The sequence below is a fragment of the Gopherus flavomarginatus genome, chromosome 3 (assembly GCF_025201925.1).
Source record: "Gopherus flavomarginatus isolate rGopFla2 chromosome 3, rGopFla2.mat.asm, whole genome shotgun sequence".
Classification (NCBI taxonomy): domain Eukaryota; kingdom Metazoa; phylum Chordata; order Testudines; family Testudinidae; genus Gopherus; species Gopherus flavomarginatus.
Window position 1 is genome coordinate 93,204,606 of NC_066619.1, and position 22,230 is coordinate 93,226,835.

At 42.9% G+C, this 22,230-nt stretch overlaps 1 protein-coding gene across 2 annotated transcripts in view; it reads right to left on the reverse strand.

Annotated features, from left to right (window-relative positions):
- JAK2 (Janus kinase 2) overlaps positions 1-21,196 on the reverse strand; it is a 148,361-nt gene extending 127,165 nt beyond the window's left edge. The window contains exon 1 of one of the 2 annotated variants that reach the window (XM_050944265.1): positions 21,139-21,196. The gene's annotated coding sequence lies outside the window, so the exon portion shown is untranslated. Of the gene's footprint in view, positions 1-20,944; positions 21,064-21,138 lie in introns of those variants that run through there. The other variant, XM_050944264.1, reaches the window with a different exon arrangement.
- Between the last annotated feature and the right edge of the window lie 1,034 nt (positions 21,197-22,230).

Genomic DNA, 22,230 nt, shown 5'->3' on the forward strand with positions numbered 1-22,230 from the left:
ATAGTCCTTGTGCTTTTTCTCTGAAGGTTACTGACAGTGAAGGGCAGCCAGTAGTTCCCTTCATGAGCTCTCTTTGTTTGGAGAGATGGATAATCATTTGGCCCTCCCTCTTCAAACTCCACAGGTGTCACTTATGTTGAGCCTCAGTCTCTGTCTACACTACAAACTTATGTCAGTAAAACTCACTGCTCAGGAGTGTAGACAATCTTCCCTGAGTGATGCAGTTAAACCAGTCTAACTTCTGGTGTAGACAGCACTATGTTGACAGTAGGGCTTCTCCTGTCAACATAGCTACTGCCTCTTCGGGAGGTGGAGTACCTACACTAACAGGAGAAGCTCCTGTCTACATAAAAAATTGACATTTTGTATAACCCTGTAACTAAATAACCCATCCAACAAGAAAGAAGCTTTGTGGAACACAAATGAAGAACTTCAACAGAACAGCGCTAATTTCAAAGCAAGTGGTTATTGCGTGTGGTGATTGGAGGTCATGGACTCTAAATGCATTCCTCACTCTCTGTCATCAAAGTAAGAGCCCACATGGATAGTGACCCTATCATCAAGTTTTCTGTGAGAAGAAGCTATAAGAATGGATTAAAGAGAAGTTCAGAGATGAAGGATCTGTTTGGATTCTAACAGGGTGGAATAATTGAACGAGAAGACAGAGATCCCCAGAGTTATTCTGTGTAGCCCTGAGAGACTTATGGGAAACTGGCAGATTACTACATCTCTGCTACCATTTGGAATTATAGATTGTGTCTAACCTGTACATATATTTTACCTGCTTTAACCTCTCAATAACTCTTATTTCCTTTTCTTATGTAATAAACCTTTAGTTGGTTTACTACAGAACTGGCTGTCAGCATTGTCTTCGTTGTAAGATCTAGGGTACCAATTGATCTGTGGTAAGTGACTGGAAGCAAGCTAAATGTGGTGTGATTTTTTTTTATGTAAGTGACATTTTATCACAAAGTCCAGTTTGTTTGGGTGGCAAGGTAGTCCCCTTATACTCTCCAGGCTGTCTGTCACTCCATGGTAAAACTGGTATAGTGATCCAGGAGTTCACATTTGCTCCTGGCCTGGTGAAATCTAATTATAGAACACATCACCAGGTTACAGGTGTCTGCCCTGAGGCAGGCACTCACAGTCCTGAGTCACTCCAGACAGCCTAACACCTGAGTCTCCAGTTTGTCAGGATGCCAGACAATTACTCACAGCAACTGGCCACCACCTAGTTTTTTTCTGCTGGCTTTATCTTCCTCCTCCATTATCTTCCTTCCTTCCTTGCCATTTTCTTCTTCTGTCTACATCCCCACTCTGTACTGTACTGCCCAAACTTATCCCATTTTGTATGCCTCTTTGCCCTGCCCTTGTCGGACATTTTCTCCTCCCAAATTCCCCTCTCTGCTTCTTTCTCGGACCACCCTTCTTGAAGTCAGTGTTTCCCAAATGTACTGATTTTTCTATCTGAAGTAAGACAATCAAGTCTATGGAACAAACTTTTTAGAAGACAAATCTCTTACCTTTTGTATTCTTATCATTCAAAAGCAATGTTTGCTACAAGCCGCTTCTGAAGCGGATACCCTGCAATATTTTCTTGTAAAAAGGTCATCAAATCCCCATTTAGAAGTGACCCATTAAAAGTACAGAGTATTAAGATGACGATTTGTGCATGATCATAAAGCAAAACAAGAGACAAGAAAAAATACCTGTAAAAGGTACTGCCATCATCAGAGACTAACTTTTAGAGAGGCAACACAGCTGCACAAAATTAGATACCATACAGATAACAAAAGTAGTCAGGGAAACCATGAAGAATATAATAATAAATTAACATAAAGACTAATACTGCAGTTGCTCATTCCTCTTTCAAGTGAAGATGACTGTACACAGTTGTTTATTAGGGAAGGTATAGAGCTGTGAAGTTGAGATCAAGACTTTCCCAAAGTTCAAGGGCACTTCGGGTCATGATTTTGGGGTAAAGGCTCATCATCTTCAATAATTATACTGTTTTCCCCTGGATATTGAAATCCCTCCCCCAACCCAAAACAAGCAAGCAAACATGAAAGATACAAGAACAATTAACCTTAGATTTCACAATATGCCCAAGTGTTACATTTATTACCAACTTCATATTCGGAAACAGAGATATGGTACTTTTCTATATTTGCTCTGCTATAATTATCCTTTGGATTTCTCTTTGTTAAGATAGACTGTGGTGACTATCGAATACTGAAAGGTACTAGAGACTTGGGCATAGCTGAAATACAGATCTTTGACTATCAAATATTTGAGACAGATGTACATGTATATTTCATATAGCATAAACAAGTAATAAAGGAGACTGGGTTTCTCTGGTACCCAGCATCCTATTCAGACCATGAGAGCATCAGGGGAAGAGGGGTTAGAAATGATACAAGAATATGAACAGGGGGAGTGAAGAGAAAAATGTGGGAGAGAGAGAAAAGGAGAAAATAGACAGGCGAGATTTCTTCTCTGTATGCCTTTCTGAAGAAGAGCTCTGTGTAGCTTGACTCTTTCACCAACAGAAGTTGATCCAATAAAAGATATTACCTCTCCCACCCAGTCCCTCTGAAAACTTGATAGACTTTTTCAATGCTATGTTATTTGTGGACAGACTTTTATTGCAACACCCTCAAAAATTAATGCTCTCTCAATTCGTGGCTAAGTTTAATGTGCACTTTATTATTCCTGTTTGCTTCAACATGGAGATAAATGGTCAAGATCACCAGGTTATTATTTAGACTTCTATTTTCTTGTGTAAAAGAAACAGTCACAGAACTTACATTCTTCAAATGGTTTGTAAGGACTAAATAATACAATATCTGCTAGTGAATTTTATAGATACTGTACATTTGTTCTGAGGGTTACTATGGTAATTATATTATGTATTTGCTGAAGAAGCAATGCTGGTCCACCATCTTCACACTAAATATGAGTATCAGAATTTTGCTTTACTTGGCCATGAGATTCGGAATGAAAAGGCAAGAGATGGAAAGAGAAACTAATGAGCTGATATCCACACAGTTAAAGTCTATATAATCCACAGCTGTTGTACGCACCACTTAACACTTGAAATGTGGCTGTAACCATATTAAGAGACTTTGTGGGGACTAGTGCAGTGATAGTATTTTAGGTGATCTGCTAGGTAGATTTTGTGAAGACGTTGCAGATGTTTCAAAACAACCAGGAGTACTGATTTTAGCCCCTTGCTTATTTTGCTCATACTCTACCCAGTCTTTGAAAGACTGCATATTTCACTAACCCAGACATGGATTAAAGGCCACACAAGAGATGCTTGTGTACTGCTATTTTATAATATGCTTATATCTAGGTTTGTCCTTCCTCACGAAGAGACACGGTAGTGAGATAGATATACATTTACATTCTCATTAAAACAAAAGCAATGAAACTATATAGCTACCTGTTGATCTACAGATTATGCCTCTCATTATTACAAGTATAATTTTATATTAATAAGACTATAATACAAACCCCAGTATTGTATAATAACCAATTCATTCAACAGCACCAATAATGAGATATAATAGATAATCCATCCGAAAAGGTTCCTCACTCATTACAATGTTCTAAACATAAATAACGGGGAAAAAACCTAGGAAGGAACTTCTAGGTTACAAAAACAAACAAAGGAGAGATCGCAGAAACTGACTGTAGAACTAATTCTGTATCTCTTCTGTTGAAATGCAGCAGAAGTAGCAAGGCAGAAAGCAAGTCCTGCTAATTTACATAAACTACTATTTAATTCCATTACACGATTAAAAAAATAGACAAGGACCTATAATGTTATATAAATGGTTCTGCTTATTTTTCACATAAGTAAATAAGAAATCTGCGGATAAATGAAAAATAAGCAGGATTTTTTTTTAAATTGTATGTAAAAGAACAACATAGTAGCTGCAGGTCTGATCTGTTTGCATTTACTTCAGAAAGAAGCCATAGTCTGACACACATTATTTAACACATGTATTGTGGTAAGGGACAGGGTCATCAGTCAGACTGGGAACTCACAGTGCTAGGCCCTGTACACGGTCAGTCCATGCCTCAAAGATCTAGAAGCGTGGATAATTTTCTCGAACACCAATTGTCTGTACTAATGGTACAAAATAGGGGTTCTCACTTGTTTTCACAGCATGGACCACCTCCTTCCCTAACCTCTAAGAATTGCTCAGATTTGCAATTGCACATTACCCCTCTGGCAACTAATGTAACTGCTTGCATTCAAACATGTACATGTACAATTAATATTAATAAATACAGTGACTGTCACTGGTTTTACTTTGCTCTTCCCTCTCCTATTTCCTGGCCCCTGCCCAGCACACCTCTTCTATTCCTCCATTCTCAAAACATTTTACACCCTATCTGCCGCCTCCTTCCACTCAAAATTCCATTTTCCCCCTAAATCAGCAAGTAGCCACCTCTCTCAATCAAGTTCCCTTCTAGGCAACATCAATTCTTCTTATCCCCCACACCTCAAAATGAATTCTGCCTCCCCTCCTAATCAACATCCCCCATAATAAAAGACATTTTCCTCCACTGAAATTCAGTTCCGCTTATTTCCCCCACAATTACAATCAGTTTTTCCACAATCCACAAATCCAAACTAATTTCCTTTCTACGATCAACAGCCAGACCCCCCCACTACGCACTCTCCATCCTGAAAAATCAATTCTCCTCCATCCACATCTTTAAAGCGTGGTTAGCACAGCTTTTAACTATAATGCCACTTGGCAAATTCAGGAAGTTCCTGGGCAGTAGAACAATAGGTGTGCTTTATTTATTCTACTGTTGTTACCTTTTTCTCTCTCTTTTTTTTTTTTTTTCTTCCCTTCAATGCCCTCACTTCCTGGCTGCAGATTTCTGCCTCTCAAGAAGTGGATGCTGAGCTGACAGCCCTCAGAGGCTGTTCTGGAGGGGATCTGGAACCTACTATCCTCTCTTTCAGGGATAGATCCAGCCCCTGGCAAGGAGAGGAAGGTAGTCCTGGGAGCTGCTTGGGTCTGGGAGTGGCTAGAGGAGGTGGAGGAGTTGGGGATTACTACTGCAGCTGGTGGCCCCCGTTTAATGGGAAGGATTGATGGGGAGGCTCTGGTAAATTCACTGGGGCAGTGACAGAAGCTCACGAGGAGTGTGGAAAGGAAATCAGTCATTGGAGAAACAGCAAGCAGGAAACCTTGATTTAAATCATCAGTTTTTTTGCATTTGTACTTTTTTGTTATTTCCCTAAAGAAAAGTTGATTCGTATTGGCTAGTAACTATTAAAAATGGTTGATTTCCTAAATAAAAGACTTTATATCAAATTTAGTACTTCAGGTGCATATAGTACATCTATACACATTTATTTAAACAACTTATATTTATTCAGATTCTAAATTTTTGCTTTTTTATGTTAGAAAATAGTGAAAATGCATTTATTTACTGGAAAATTATTTTTTCTAACTGTGATTTGAGTCAAGCTACATCTGGAAGAAAATTTGGAATTCAATTAAAAATGGATAAAACCAGCATTGTAAAATTAGTTTTTATTAAATAAAACAACCTTAAATGTGCAGCATACACAGAAAAAATACAAATGTATCAAAACACATTCTGCATTTAATGCTAACTGATTTATTACACAAAGGAAGTATTGTCTACAGCTAGTGAATTGAACTGATTGTTTCTGATCACTGTGACCTTCTAGGTTTTAGAACTAGCAGATCTCATGTTCTCCCATCTCATTTTTATTCATAGATTGGAAGAGGAAAACAAGCTTGGCCTGCTTTTTCAACTTCCAATGAGTTTTTAAACTTTGAATGAACTAGTCATTGAACCGGACTAGCTGAATAAACTGAAATTAAGAAAATATTCTCTCTCCATCTGTAGAAGAGGCTTCTGCTGTTAAAAGCTGGTTTAGCACATTATCAAATTCTGGTTTCAGGTGCTTAGCCAGTGACTTTGACCAGTTTCTTTAATACGGTGGTATAGGGATATTAAAGGTTTATATTAGACATGGTTTATATGAAAAATGATTTATTGTTAGAAATGATTTACTGTTAATTAATACTTTATAACTAAAGGTTTATATTAGAAATAAATGTGATTCCTGAGATTTAGCCTCTAACCTGCAAGCCACCAGCTGTGCCTGTGTGATGCCTGCTCAAATACTTTGTATAAAACTTGTTAAACGTTAATTGACTCTAAGTGCCCATTCTCTAAGTGACATTTGTAGTCGCTACTTTACTTTGTAACGGCCGCTGTGAGCCAAAACAGTAGCTGTTGTAGAACACAGATAGAGACCCCCACCCTTTGTAAGTTTTCATCTCACTTTATTTTTGAATGATAAAAGACAGGGAATCTCACATAAATTGGTAATACCCCGAAAGCTAAAGAGACAGTGAAACAGATGGGATTAAGACAGAGAATGTATGTGAATGAGTGCCTAGTTTAAATAATGAATGAATGGTTAGGGAGTTACCAGCCTGAAGAATTCAGTGTCGGGGGAAGAAGGTGTCAAGTGGGATCAACCAGATGACCCCCGGAGGGCAAACTGGAATCCACTCCACCACCTCAAAGGAAGGAAAAACAAACATCTGACAACATGGAGCCAGCCACCTGCTGATTGATTTAACAACAGCAGAATGAAGCAACTCTCATGGACTGACATAGGGATGAATTCCTATAAAACTGGACTCTGAAGAATAAAGTCTTTGAGTCTCTGGTTCTGCTACCACCCTCCAGGAGCATCAGGTGCACACCTGACCCGGACTCGGCTCCACTCTTGTGTACAGGATACCTGGCCAGTATTCTGTCACAAGCAACTTTTAGGCTGGTAACTATAACTTCTATACAGAACTTGTATGAATGATTGTGCAAATAAATAAATAAATTATATATATATATATATATAAAAGAAATAAGTAGTAATAGAAAAAATATAGATATAGATATATATAAGTGTATAAGAAATAAGTAGTAATAGGAATAAGTAGCCAAACAACGTTGTTTACTGTTATCTTTTGTTTTATTATGGTATTTACAATAAATGTGACAAATGTCTTGTCCCCTTTAATAAGATCCTGCTGGTTTTTATTGGTCTAATATAATTTGTATAACAGTGGCAGTAAAACATGTATTGCTGAATTTTTTTTTTATTTACTTTTAATAGATTATAGTAAATTTAGGCCTTAACACAAGTTGTCAATTTCAAATACAGTTTGAACAGTTATTTTTAAAAAGAAAAAAATGTATTTAATTTAAATTTTAAAAATCCAATTACCCATTTTCATTCATCCTGTCTCAAGGGGAACATGCTCTTCTTTTTCCCCTGGAGCACCACTGTCAGTGCAGTGGGGACAACTGCTTTCCACTGCACCATATCTCCTCAACACAAAGCGTCAATACCATGATGAGGGGCAATACAGATTGGGACTCCCTATGGGTAACCTGTCAGGGACACATGAATTACAGGATGCCAAATCAAAGCAATGCTATTTTTCTTAACCACAGGGCACTTTGGGAGGAAATGTCATGACACCAACAAGTTAACATGAAAAGGCAAATGCATGTTCCCTGAGACATTCAGTCTGAAAGTATAGCTTTGATACAGCAAGAACTAGCTTAAAACTAACTTTAGTACATCAATACAACGATGTGTTACAGAGGTCTGCATTACCAAGTCTATTGTGTAAATCTCTTGTGGGAGCACAAACCTGAGGCTGGCTACCCATGTTGCAGCATCTCTGACTGAACAAGTTTTGGACATGACCATCTGAGGAGTATCCTCCAAAAAGAAAAACAACAAATGTATGAAGACAACCTGTTGAAATTCTTTTGGACATACACTGATTTTTAATAAACTATAGTGTGCAATCTATAGCAGAGCTATCAAATAATACAAAGTTCTAAATTCTTTTATTTTAAAGGCTCTGAGTAAAGAAATTGATTCTTTACCAATTGCAACATCCTTCCAATGGCAGCTGGAACTATCCTAAATTAAGGAGCATGAATGGGATTAGGATGCTGATGAATGTCATTATGTAGACAAGTAAATAGTACATTATTGATTTAAGGCCCTAAATATTATAGCTATTCACACACTTTTCAATATTATTCCAATATCTACTCTTCTTTATACTGAAGCTCATAGAATCGCCATATACTTTTTTTGTTGCTTTAAAATAAAAAAAGAGCAACAAAATCAAAATTGTCTCATGTTTAAAAAAAGTAAATGTTTTTAGATTCAATTGGTAAGTCCACAGATAGCAAGAAAAACAGATTGGCTTACAGATCAAGAACTCTGCCAGTAACTTTGAAAGCTGATTTGGAGAAGTACAGGCACTCCCCTGATCTCACCCCCACTCCCAAAAGAGCCCAGTTTAGACTGATTCTGCTCTCACTTACACCATTTTAACTTCATTAACTTTAATGGAAATACTCCCGATTTATCTTTTAAACTGCATTTTCACTTCCTTGTACTGTGTTTATGCCAGTAACTGCAACTGCTCTAACAGCTGAAAACATGGCCCATTGTTTTTAAACAAACCTTACACAAATGCACAGTTCAGTCTCCCCTTGACACGCATAATACCCTCATTAGCTTTAATGGGAGTTATGCATGCTCATCCTCAAAGTGAAAATATACACTAAACAAACAGTGAGTCAGTCACAACAACCCTTAGTTTACTGATTTTACAAGCCAAAGTGAAGGTTACCTTAAAAGCAAATGTCCATGTATCCAATTTAAGCAATTTAATGCATACATATCAACCAATTACACATAAAAAAGTCACATTTATTCAGCACAAATATCTGAAAATTTGCATGGGAAACAGAACTTTTCAGTATGAACAAACATATGTGTCTTTTAAGTAACAGTTTTAATTAGCATTGGTTATTATTGCTAGTAATGGGCATCTTGATCATCTTGATCCTGCACAGATAGTTTGGAAGCCAAAGGTAAGAGCTATAAAACTGGCCTAATAACATTCCTTAGATAAAGGTAACACATATCCATTAAATACTTGGTTTAAATATTACATAGTATATTAAAACCACGGATTGCTCAAGGAGCAAAAGAAAAAATGACTAGGTTGTATTGCCAGTGCCACAAATGATTTCAAAAGTGCCACTGACTGGTGTAAGATTAAAAATGACTGTTTTTTCAAAGTGATTTTGAAAAAGACTTGACAGTTTATACATCTGAAAACTCACATGGTGAGAAACACTTCTAAATAGAACATGCAACAGTCTGCAAAGCAGGATACAAGTTGGGTTTATGTCCTTTTTTGCTTTTCTATGATATAAAAAGACGATTTGAGAAATGTTTGGTTTATTGTTAGTTCACTTTGTGTCACTTCACCCCCCACCCCCTCTTAGATTGATAAGGAATATAAAGTTTTGCCTTCTTTGTTCTTAATGTAGACTAGAGAATTGGAATAGGCACTTGGGGAAAATCTGATGGTAAATGAGGAGATCATATCATAAAGAGTGGGTGCTCCCTGGCTCTAATCCATCCATTCCCACCTCGTGCACACACACAGATTAGTGACATCCCAGAAACTCAGAGGTGATAAGAGCAAGCATGCATGAGGCCATGTTCCATGTCTCTTTATGAGCTTTTGGGATTTTATAACCCTTCTTGTGCCCTGCTGCTCCATGATGCAGAATGGAATGAGCTGGGGGCCCAGCATCCCTTGCAATCATTTTATGTTTTATCTAATAAACAGTTATAGTACAATACTCATAAATTTTGCTAGCACAGCACTAAACACTCTAGAACATCACTAATTATTCATGTGAATTTTGGCAAGTGTTCAGAATTGTCTAGATCTGAAAATTGCTGGCAGAAAAACTATTTTACTGATGCTCTTTTCTACCAAAGTAATTTTACAGTATCTATTTTTAAAAACTTTGATCACCAACCACACCGTACATAATAGAGTACACGTGACTTTAATCTAGTTTTGCTAGTTTTTCCCTCCCTGGATATCTTCCTAAAAGTGAAGCTTACTCAAAAAGCTAGATCCTGAAGAGAACTCTGCTCATTGAACACTCCAACAGTTGTTTTCCAACTATCTATTTTAGAATTCTCCTACATTATCAGTAAAATTTGACTAACTGGCTAATCTACATTGGTAAAACAGATATCACCTAAGGCCTGGTCTACACTACGCATTTATACCGATTTTAGCAGAGTTAAACCGATTTAATGCTGCACCCGTCCACACAACGAGGCCCTTTATATCGATATAAAGGGCTCTTTAAACCGGTTTCTGTACTCCTCCCCAATGAGAGGAGTAGTGCTGAAATCGGTATTACCATATCGGATTAGGGTTAGTGTGGCCGCAAATAGACGGTATTGGCCTCCGGGCGGTATCCCACAGTGCACCACTGTGACCGCTCTGGACAGCAATCTGAACTCGCATGCACTGGCCAGGTAGACAGGAAAAGCCCCGCGAACTTTTGAATTGCATTTCCTGTTTGTCCGGCGTGGAGAGCTCACCAGCACAGGTGACCACGCAGAGCTCATCAGCACAGGTAACAATGCAGTCTCCTGAGAATCAAAAAAGAGCTCCAGCATGGACCACACGGGAGGTACTGGATCTGATCGCTATATGGGGAGAGGATTCTGCGCTAACAGAACTTTGTTCCAAAAGACAAAATGAAAAAACATTTGAAAAAATTTCCAAGGCCATGATGGAGAAAGGCCACACCAGGGACTCAGTGCAGTGCAGAGTGAAAGTTAAGGAGCTCAGACAAGCCTACCAGAAAACCAAAGAAGCAAATGGAAGGTCCGGGGCAGGGCCGAAAACATGCTGCTTCTATGCTGAGCTGCATGCAATTCTAGGGGGTCCGCCACCACTACCCCACCCCTGTCCGTGGATTCCGAGGCGGGGGTGGTAATCTCAGCCATGGCTGAGGATTCTGTGGATGGGGAAGAGGAGGCAGAGGAGGACGAGCTTGTAGACAGCACACAGCACTCCGTTCTCCCCAACAGCCAGGAGCTTTTTCTCACCCAGACGAAATTACCCTCCCAGCCCTCCCAAGCCACTAGACAATGAAGCCATGGAAGTGACCTCTGGTGAGTATACCTTTGTAAATATAAAACATGGTTTAAAAGCAAGCGTTTTTTAATGACTGATTTGCCCCGAGGACTTGGGATGCATTCGCGGCCAGTACAGTTATTGGAAAAGTTTGTTAACATGTCTGGGGATGGAGCGGAAATCCTCCAGGGACATCTCCATGAAGCTCTCCTGGAGGTACTCCAAAAGCCTTTGCAGAAGGTTTCTGGGCAAGGCAGCCTTATTCCGTCCATCATGGTAGGACACTTGACCACGCCATGTATGTAGCAAGTAGTCTGGTATCATTGCATAACAAAGCCTAGCTGCGTATGGTCCCAGTGATTGCTGGTATTCAAGCAACATCCATTTTTTATCTCGCTGTGTTATCCTCAGGAGAGTGATATCGTTCATGGTAACCTGGTTGAAATTCAGGAATTTAATTAAGGGGACAGACATGGCCATTCCTACTGGGCTGTTTGCCTGTTGCTTAAAAGAAATCCTTCCTTGCAGGTAGCCAAGCGGGGGGAGGGGAAGGTGGGGAATGGTGCTGAGCTTTTTCGCGTTTGGCTAGCAAGGATCTTCCCTGCTACCAGCCACGCGGTGGCGGGGGGGGGAAAGGAGGTGATTAGCAGTGATCTTCCATGATACCAGCCACGCAGTGGGGGGAGGGGTAAAGCGATCATCCCAGAGAATTGGATGGGGGGTGGTTTCTGCTGCTGCATGTTAACAGGAAAGAAGCAGCACTCAACGGGATTTGCTTGGTATTTGGGAAAGGAGGGCACTGTGTATATGAAGGCTGCAGAAGACGAAAGACAATGGCTTACCATGGCCGCATGCAAGCTGAATTCTGCTGCCCGGACCTGCGTCTGTGAGATCTCTAACACCAGAGCAGCAGGCACTCAATATTAAGATGCAAAATGCGACCTTGTAGCGAAATCACGTGCTATATAAGGTGAATAGTGTTGTTCACTGTGAAAGAATATAACCATTGTTCTGTAAAATGTATCTTTTTAAATACTTCTCTCCCTTTTTTACCTCCCTCATGCAGCTGCACATTTTTCAAGCCTCCCTACTCCATCCCGAAGGCTCTCTCAGATAAGGCGGAGGAAAAAAAAGACAAGAGACGAAATGTTCTCGGAAATCATGGAAGTGACCCGCAATGAAAGAGCTCATCTGAATGAGTGGAAGGACATGGTATCAAATTACAGGAAAGATGTCAGTGAACGTGAGGACAGGAGGGACCAACGTGAGGACAGGAGGGATGAACGTGAGGACAGGAGAGACGCTCAAGATGAGAGGTGGCGGCAGGAAGATCAGCGGTGGCGGGTTGCAACGCTGGGGCTGCTGCGTGATTAAACTGACATCCTCCGACGTCCGGTGGAGCTTCAGGAACAGCAGCAGGGTCACAGAGTGCCGCTGCAGCCCCTATGTAACCACCATCACCACGTTCCATATCTTCCTCACCCAGACGTGTAAGAACACGTGGGGGAAGGCTTCGTGCACCCGCCCACTCCACCCCCGTGGACAGCCCAACCAAAAGGCTGTCATTACTTTGAAATATTTTTAGTGGCCTTTTCCTTCCCTCCTATCCTCCTCCCAAACCACACCAGGGATACCTTGTCAGTTCTCTCCCTCTTTTTATAATGACTTTTTAATAAAGCTTACATGATTTTTAAACGATAGTGACTTTATTTCCTTAAGCAAGCTGTAATCGAAGGGGGAGGGTGGGTTGCTTACAGGGAATGAGTCAATTGGGGGGTGGTTTATCAAGGGGAAACAAACACAACAGTCACACCGTACCCTGGCTCATGATGAAACTCATTTTCAAAGCTTCTCTGATGCGCACCGCTTCGTGGTGTGCTCTTCTAATCGCCCTGGTGTCTGGCTGCACGTAATCAGCAGCCAGGTGACTTGCCTCAGCCTTCCACCCCCGCCATAAAGGTCTCCCCCTTACTCTCACAGAGATTGTGGAGCACACAGCAAGCAGCAATAACAAAGGGGACATTGGTTTGGCTGAGGTCTGAGCGAGTCAGTAATGTGCGCCAGCGTGCCTTTAAACGGCCAAATGCACATTCTACCACCATTCTGCACTTGCTCAGCCTGCAGTTGAACTGCTCCTGACTACTGTCCAGGCTGCCTGTGTATGGCTTCATGAGCCATGGCATCAAGGGGTAGGCTGGGTCCCTCAGGATAACTACAGGTATTTCAACATCTCCAACTGTTATTTTCTGGTCTGGGAAGTAATTCCCTTGCTGCAGCAGTTCAAACAGAGTAGTGTTCCTGAAGACACGAGTGTCATGAACCCTTCCTGGCCATCCCACGTGGATGTTGGTGAAATGACTCTTGTGATCCACCAGTGTTTGCAGCACCACTGAAAAGTACCCCTTGCGGTTTACGTACTGGGTGCCCTGGTGCTCCGGTGCCAAGTTAGGGATATGGGTTCTATCTATCGCCCCACCACAGTTAGGGAATCCCATTGCAGCAAAGCCATCCACTATGACCTGCACGTTTCCCAGAGTCACAACCTTTCGTAGCAGCAGCTTAATGATTGCTTTGGCTACCTGCATCACAGCAGCCCCCACAGTAGATTTGCCCACTCCAAATTCATTCTCGACTGACCAGTAGCTGTCTGGCGTTGCAAGCTTCCAGAGGGCTATCGCCACTCACTTCTCAACTGTGAGGGCTGCTCTCATCTTCGTATTATGGCGTTTCAGGGCAGGGGAAAGTACATCACAAAGTTCCGTGAAAGTGCCCTTACGCATGCCAAAGTTTTGCAGCCACTGCGAATTGTCCCAAATCTGCAAAACTATGCAGTCCCACCAGTCTGTGCTTGTTTCCCGGGCCCAAAATTGACATTCAATGGCTAGAACCTGCCCCATTACCAGCAGGATCTCAAAAGCGCAGGGGCCAGCGGTTTGAGAGAATTCTGTGTCCATGTCCTCATCACTCTTGTCAACGCTCTGCCACAGCCGCCGCCTCCTCGCCTGGCTTTGCAGGTCCTGGTTCAGCATAAACTGCATGAGAATGTGCGAGGTGTTCACAATGTCCACGATTGCGGTATTGATCTGAGCAGGGTCCATGCTTGCTGTGCTATCACGTTTGCACAGTTCACCCAGGAAAAAAGGCACGAAACGGTTGTCTGCTGCTTTCACGAAGGGAGGGGTGAGGCTGTACCCAGAACCACCCGCAACAATGTTTTTTGCCCCATCAGGCACTGGGATCTCAACCCAGAATTCCAAGGGGCGAGGCAGACTGCGGGAACTATGGTATAGCTACGAGCTACTGTGGGTAGCTATCTCATAGCTATCCCGGAAATCGATGCTAGCCCTGGTACATGGACGCACACCGCCGAATTAATGTGCTTTGTGTGGCCGCGTGCACTCGACTTTATACAATGTTTTAAAAAACCGGTTTATGTAAAATCGGAATAATCCTGTAGTGCAGACGTACCCTTAGGCCAGAGGTGGGCAAACTATGGCCTGTGGAATGGACCATCCTGCCCGGTCCCCAAGCTCATGGCCTGGGAGGCTTCCCCCCGCCCCTCCCCTGCTGTTCCCCCTCCCCCGCAGCCTCAGCTCACTCACTCTGCCACCGGCACAATGCTCTGGGCGGCGGGGCTCTGAGCTCCTGGGACAGTGCAGCTGCAGAGCCCGGCCTGATCCAGTGCTCTGTGCTGTGTGGTGGTGGGGAGTGGCCCGGCTCCAGCTGGGCTGTGCAGCTGTAGCGCCACCAGCGCGCCAGACAGCATGGTAAGGGAGCAGGGGGTATGGATAGAAAGCAGGGAAGTTCGGGGGATGGTTGGGGCGGGGGTGTGGATAGAGGTCGGGGTGGTTGGGGGGAAACAGGGAGTTGAATGGGGTCGGGGGGCAGTCAGGAAGGAGAGGGGGTTGGAGGGGGTGGCAGGGGCAGGGGTTCCAGGGGCAGTCAGGGGACAGGGAGAAGGGGTGGTTGGATGGGGCAAGGCATCAGGAATGAGAGGAGTGGTTGGATGAGGTGGCGGGAGGCAGGATGTGGTCAGGGGACAGGGAGCGGGGGTAAGTGGATGGGGCAGGGGTCCCAGAGGGGCCGTCAGAGAACGGGGGTGTTGGATGGGGCAGTAGTCCTAGGGGGACAGATAGGAGGAGGTGGGGGCCAGGCCACGACCTCCTTCCCTAACCGGCCTTCCATACAATTTAAGAAACTTGATGCGGCCCTCAGGCCAAAAAGTTTGCCTGCCCTTGCCTTAGGCCCTGTTATTACAGTTGGATCCATGCAAGCAATCCTATGGACTTCACAGAGTCCCACGGAATTCAGTGGGCTGCCTGCCTGGATGAAGTTGCAGGACTGAGGCCTCAGAGAGTCAGATGAGTAACACAGGTGCAAGATTTAGTTTTTGTAACATCTAGATTGATTAGACATTTAAAACAATTCCATTTCATCTTTAAACATTCCCCTGCAATGCTGGAAACCAAAACAGTGGCAGGGTAGCAATGCATGAGAAATACAAAGTGAAACTTATGGTAAACAGTCTATTTCACTGACCCAAATTAATGCAGAGCAAAAATTAAAAAAACACACTGCACATGATTTAAACTAGAGTTTTTAAAGATTATTTTAGTTTCCATATTTAGGGTATCAAATTTAGACCAAGTAAAATGGTTTTAAGTTATTTTTATTTTGCCAGTGCCCCTTTAAAATATAGAGACTATGAATAAATTAAAAACCTACAAATGTTTCTAGCTCAGATTTGTTTAGCCTGTTTCTGAACATAAACTGTACTACATAACAATCATCTCTCAAACTGCTCTCAAACCCAAAATAATACTCTTCATTAATCCTTTAAAGAAATCATAATCTGCTGTGCTGTCTTTTAGGGTAATAAAGTCTACAGCAGTCTATGGGCCGGGTCGCTTTGTTTATCTACTGCGTCCGCAGGTTCAGCCAATCACGGCTCCCAGTGGCTGAGGTTCGCTGCTCCAGGCCAATGGGAGCTACTGGAAGCGGCGGCCAGTACTTCCCTCAGCCTGCGCCACTTCCAGTGGTTCCCGTTGGCCACTGGGAGCCGCAATCGGTCAAACCTGTGGACGTGGCAGCTAAACAAACTGGCCCAGCCCGCCGGGGGCTTTCTCTGAACAAGCGGCGGAACAAGTTTGGGAACCACTGGTCTACAGATATGATCCTTCAAAAACATATGCATGTGAATATCTTTACTCATGTCCCACTGAGTTCACAGGTATAAATATTTGCAAAACTCAGTTCCAATGATCAGTCAATAGAACACTGGACTGGGACCCAGGAGACCTAGGTTCTATTCCTGGCTCTGCATTGGTCTGCTGGATAACCTTGGGCAAGTCACTTCACCATCCTGTGCCTCAGTTTCCCTCACCGGTAAAATACGGATAATGCTACTGACCTACTTGTATAAGAACTCTGAAATCTACAAATGAAAGGCACTATATAAGAGCTAGATTATATTATTGCTTCAATACTGGGAAAACTGGCTGAAACAATAATTAGATGGACACAATAGGATATGGACAAACCAGCACATCACCTGTGAAAGGATATCTTACCTCTAAAAGCTACTATAATTCTTTAACATTTCAGCAAAATAGTGGATAAAGGAGAGCTAGCTGAAATAATTTAATTGGATTTTCAAAAAAATCTTTAACAAAATCTCACACCAGAGACTCTTAAGGTAACTGAGTAGTTATGGGAGTGAGAAACAAAGTACAGTACTGTCATGGATTAGAAACTGCAAACTTTATGCATGTGTGTAAATGTTTACAGGACTGGGACCTAAATGATCAGTTTTCAGCAGAACAAAAGGTTAACACTGGGGTGGTCCAATGTCCTGTACTGGGCTGGTATTTAAGACACTTTTCAGTGGTCTTGGAAAAGGGTGAACAGGGAACTGGCAAAAACTGCAGATGACAATAATTTAAGTAAAGACTAGAAAAGACCATGGAACTCTAATAAAGCCAGACAAATGAGCAGCACAGTGGCAGATGAAATTATTTCTTCCAGTGTGAATTACTGTGTATTTGTTGGCACAGAATTTTAGCTATTCATCCACACTGCTAAATTAACTGTAAATACTCAGGCGAAAGACCTAGACAACAGGGTGGGCAGCTCTATGAAAAACTGTTCAGCATTCCAGTAGTTTGGAAAAAGGGTGAATATAAGGGGAACTTTTGTATAACAGAGATAAACAGTCTAACCACTGTGGCATTACACAGCTCACTGCACTGAGACATGCAAAGCAGAAAACAAAGTGTTAGGCTGTATAAAGAATGGAATTGAAAATATAACATTGGTATACCCTCATCTGGAATACTGTTTCATCCTATCTCCAAAAATAGAAAGCAGAAATAGAAGGGCATCAGAAACTAGCAACAAAAATTATTAGAGGTATGAACAGGCATTGAAGACTTTTTAGCTTAGAGAGCAGACCAGTAATAAGGGACATGATAGAGTACAACAAAATAATAAAGTAAACTCCTTCTCTCTCAGTACAAAGAGCACTCCATGAAACTGAAAAACAACACATTTTAAAACCAATCAATGATTTATTTACACACACAGTGCATAATTATTCTGTGGAACTCATTGCCGCCAAGAGCTTAGTAGGATATTACAAGAACTAGACATGTATAGGTTTAAAAGAACATCTAGACAGGATAAAAAACATTATAAGGGACATAAATACTCACACTTCAGTGCATAAACCAACCACCAACTGATGGGTTTGGAAGAAATTTCTCTTATGGGAAAGTTATTCCATAATTGTCTACTACAGAGTTACTTGCACCTTCCTTTGAAGCATCTGGTACGGCAGAATGTCAAGTGAAAGGGCACTAGTCTAGATGGACAACTAGTTTAATGTGGCAGAGCAACTCCTAGATTCCTGTGTAGTGCCACAGTGTTTAGACTGTTCATCTGTTATACATCATTTCCCCTCACGTTCAGCACTGCATAACTAGACAAGTTCAATATGGAGGGGTGGGGAAAAAATCACCTCTCTTTTCAGCATCAGCCAGGTACTGCCCATTGCAAGAAACAGGCTGTCAGACTTAATGAACGGTCTGGTCCTGTATGGTAATGCCCATTTGCCGTAATGATGAAGGACACAAGATGCTCTGTGGAATGTTATACCATGCAGCAAAATACTGTTATTTTACAGATATCTAATAAAATACACATATTAAAAATACACATACTAAAAGTCTTCAGATGAAAATACTGTCTTTTTATAAGTCTCAGTATTTTTATTTGCTTTAGTTTTGCTTGTAAAGTTTCCAAAGATACCAATACACTTTATGAAATAATCTGCAAAATGCCATGCCCAGATATCTGAAAAAAATTAAATTATAGAAAAAACTAGAGAAGTTACCGGTATGTGTCAATCAATGAATCTAATGGGAGAAATACAAACATGATCCCGAATTGAAACTCTGAGCCAAATCCTACTTGTCTTATTCAGATGAGTAGCCTCACTGGCCCTGATCCTGTGCTGAGAACCGTAGTGTGGAAACCTCCACCCACAGTCCACTGAAGACAGTGCAGATATAATCATCAAAACATAAATATTTCTTTTTAGTTACATGAATATATATTGTAAAAATGTCATATGCTCGCAGGCTGAGATATAAAGCTTAGAGAATGATAGAGAAAATCTGAATCCAGTTCTGTAACTATTCTCACTGATACTGACAAATGAGTAAAGAAACAGTACAGCTGCTAACACAAGTACCTAGCTTCCTTTTCGTCACACTCTGTGGTTGTGCATAACAGTGTTTTTCCATCTCGTTTGAAAGCAGCTATTCCACAGAGCATATTTCAACTCCTACATTATTCTATCCACCACTCTTCTAATGACAGCAAGTAAGGAGGAGGAGAAGCCAGAGCAACAGCATTAGCCTCCTTTCATTTTCCCTTTTACTGCCCTACACAATAATCTAATATCTCTCTCAAGAATGCTAACCCATCTATTGCAACTCTGTAAGCTTCCTGCCGATTAAAGTTTCCCCTCCCAAACACTACTTCCCTATATTCTATTATTGGTATTTGCAAAAACTGAAAAAGCCTTGCAAACAGTTAAGCAATAAAATCCCTTCCCACTCTGTCTCTGGGGAGAGCCACAAGCTATTGACTAGCATCATTATTCCTTCATACTCTTACTAGTGAGGTTCTTTACTGTGTAATTGTCCATTACAAGGGCTTTAGACCTTCCTCCGAATCAACCGGTACCGATCATCACCAGAAACTGGATAGACTATTTGTTCTGATCCATTATGGCAATGTTTGTATCCTACCTGGTTCTCACAACGCCTTCCCATTATCCAAAGCAGGGGAGAAAAGAGAAGAGAAGGCAGTGCCTAAGGCCTGGTCCAAACTACACAGTTAAATCGATTTAAACAGCGTTAAATCAATTTCACTCTGTACCCGTCCACACTACAAGACACTTAAAATCGATTTTAAGGGCTCTTAAAATCGATTTCTGTACTCCTCCCCAACGAGAGGAGTAACCCTAAAATCGATATTACTATATCGATTTAGGGTTAGTGTGGACGGAAATCGAAGTTATTGGTCTCATTCCTTTAATGTAGCTACCCAGAGTGCACCGCTCCGGAAATCGATGGTAGCCTAGGACCATGGACGCACACCACCGAATTAATGTGCCCTAGTGTGGACGCATAAAATTGATTTTATAATATCGGTTTTATAAAACCGGTTTTAGTAATTTCGATTTTATGCTGTAGTGTAGACGTAGCCTAAGTCGGACACCGCAGCATCACACATATTGCAATTATCAGGCAGATAGGGCAGGAAAAGAAGCCAGTCAATGTCATCTGTCAGAATCTGCCCTCTTCCTCTCTCTATAGAGCCACCTCCCTCTCCCTACTTTTCCTAATATATAAAATATATTCATATTTGTAAGACACGCGGGCAATACATGCATTAAATCTGATGGTTGAGAGAGGGATCGGAGAAAGCATGGCACAACCCTCAAGATGTCAGAAAACTTACCGATCACTCAACAACTAATCTGTTCAAAACCAATTATGAAACCAGTGTCACCAACACAATTTTCTAAGACTCCAGTTATTCTTCAGTGTTCCTCTCTCTGCTCAGCAAACCACAAAGAAAGGTCCATTGTGACAGCTAATAGTTTACTAATATCAGGGACAGGGCAATCCATTTCCCTTAACAAACAGAGAGAAGAGGAGGAGATTGGAAAACCAAAAATGATTAAGTAGCAATCAGACACCTCAGTAATACATGACTGCACATAAAAGGTATATTCCTCTCCCCAAAACACTTATCTCCTGAAAATACAAATTATTAATCCATAAACCCATGCCTGATAGAACTGTGCTTCCAAAGCAAGCTATTCACAAAAAAAATCAGACCAGCCAAATGAAGATTCCAATACCTCCACACAATTAAGCCCCAACCAAATTATTTCTATTTAAAGTCCAATATTTATATTTCATTATCCTCCCTGAGGAGCAATAGGTAGAAAGAGGAAGGCAGGTTAGACACTGATAAGTATCTCACACAAAGGTACATCATGTATTTGTTGGTGTATTATTTATGCACAGGACAGAGATTCAAGCGAACTACATACACACCATCCGAAAAGAGAAAAGGCCTTTCCTGCTTAGTAGAAACATTTTTCACCTCTCTCCCTCAGTCTGCTAAAGCCCAAACCAAACAGCTGCAGTTACAAAAGGGGATTTAAAAAAATAAAAGGGGGGGGGGATTTTTTAAGATCTCTTTCCGGAACCATGTAAAAACCACACACAGGCACCTCCAGCTTTTATGTATGCTACTTCTTTGGATGTACAACTGCCACACACACAGACACAGACACACACACGCCTGTTTGGAGCGAGGCTTCTGACTCGCCGCAAGAAGTTCGCTGTCACGATGCCCAACTGCACTCACACACCCCCCCCCTCTCCTTCCCCTCGCTGCTCCCCGAGGGACGTCGGACGGGCTGCGCTGTGGCGGGGGGATAGGAAGCCGTGTCCCTGCTGTGCCCGGGCGCGCCGCGCCGCTGGCTACTCACCCCGCGGCGCCCGGATCCCTCCGCGCGAGCCGCAGGGGAAAGCGGCGCCCCCGGGGCCGGCAGCTCTGCACTGTGCTGCGGGTCGCTGGCGCGGGCTCGAGGGCCGGCTCGCGGCGCTGGGCTCAACAGGCCTGTGCCCAGGGGCCCCGGCGAGTCACCGGCGCGTCATCACGCAGAGGCTGGGGAAGAAGCAGGCTCCCGCGGAGGGAGGAGCCAAGGCCGAGGCTCTCCCCCTCTCGCCGTCACACAGCCGGGCGGGCCCAGTGGATCTCCCCGCGGCCTGGGCTGGGGACCAGAGCCCGCAGCAGGGAGGCCAAAGGGGCCCCTTGGAGCAGAGGGCTCTGTGGGGCGCACCCTGCCCAGGAGAGGCGATGGGGCCCCTAGGGAAGACGCCTATGTGGGCGGGAGAGGAAAGGCTCTGCCAGAGCAAAGGGGAGGCAGCCGGAGGTGCTTCCCCCGGGTGCTGAGGGAGGCGGGAATGCGTCTCCTGCACCAGCAGGCTTTACCCGGCCAGCTTTCTAATTGCACAAAACCCAATATCCTTGGGCAGCCCCCTGCCCCGCCCTTTGTCTGAGGCCCCGCCCTCCACTCACTCCAGCTTTCCCCTCCCCCTACTTTTACTGGGCTGGGGGAAGAGGTTGGTGTGAGGGCTCCAGGCTGGGGCCAGAAATGAGGGGTTCAGGGTGCAGGAGGGGAGCTCCATGATGGGCCAGGGAATTGGGGTGTGGGAGAGGTGAAGGCTCTGGGATGGGACCAAGGGGGTCGGAGTGCAGGAGTGGGCTCAGGGGTGAAGAGGTGTGGGGCAGCGGCTTCTCTCCCCTGCTGGGCACTAGGCAGGCGCATATAAATACTCCGGCGGGTGCCATGGTGTGCACAGGCACCACGTTGGGGACCACTACCCTAAAAGAAGTATAAACTGCCCTCACTTGTCCCAACTGGGTATTTACTTTGAAGCCAAATGAAAGGGACTTAAAGTTTATATTGTAAATTATTTCATTTCTGGTCATTTTAATAGAAACATCCCAGTGTTGCCATCTCCTGAAATTTTACTGCAAGTCTCATGTTTTTCCTCAGGCCCCAGCTGCTGCAATC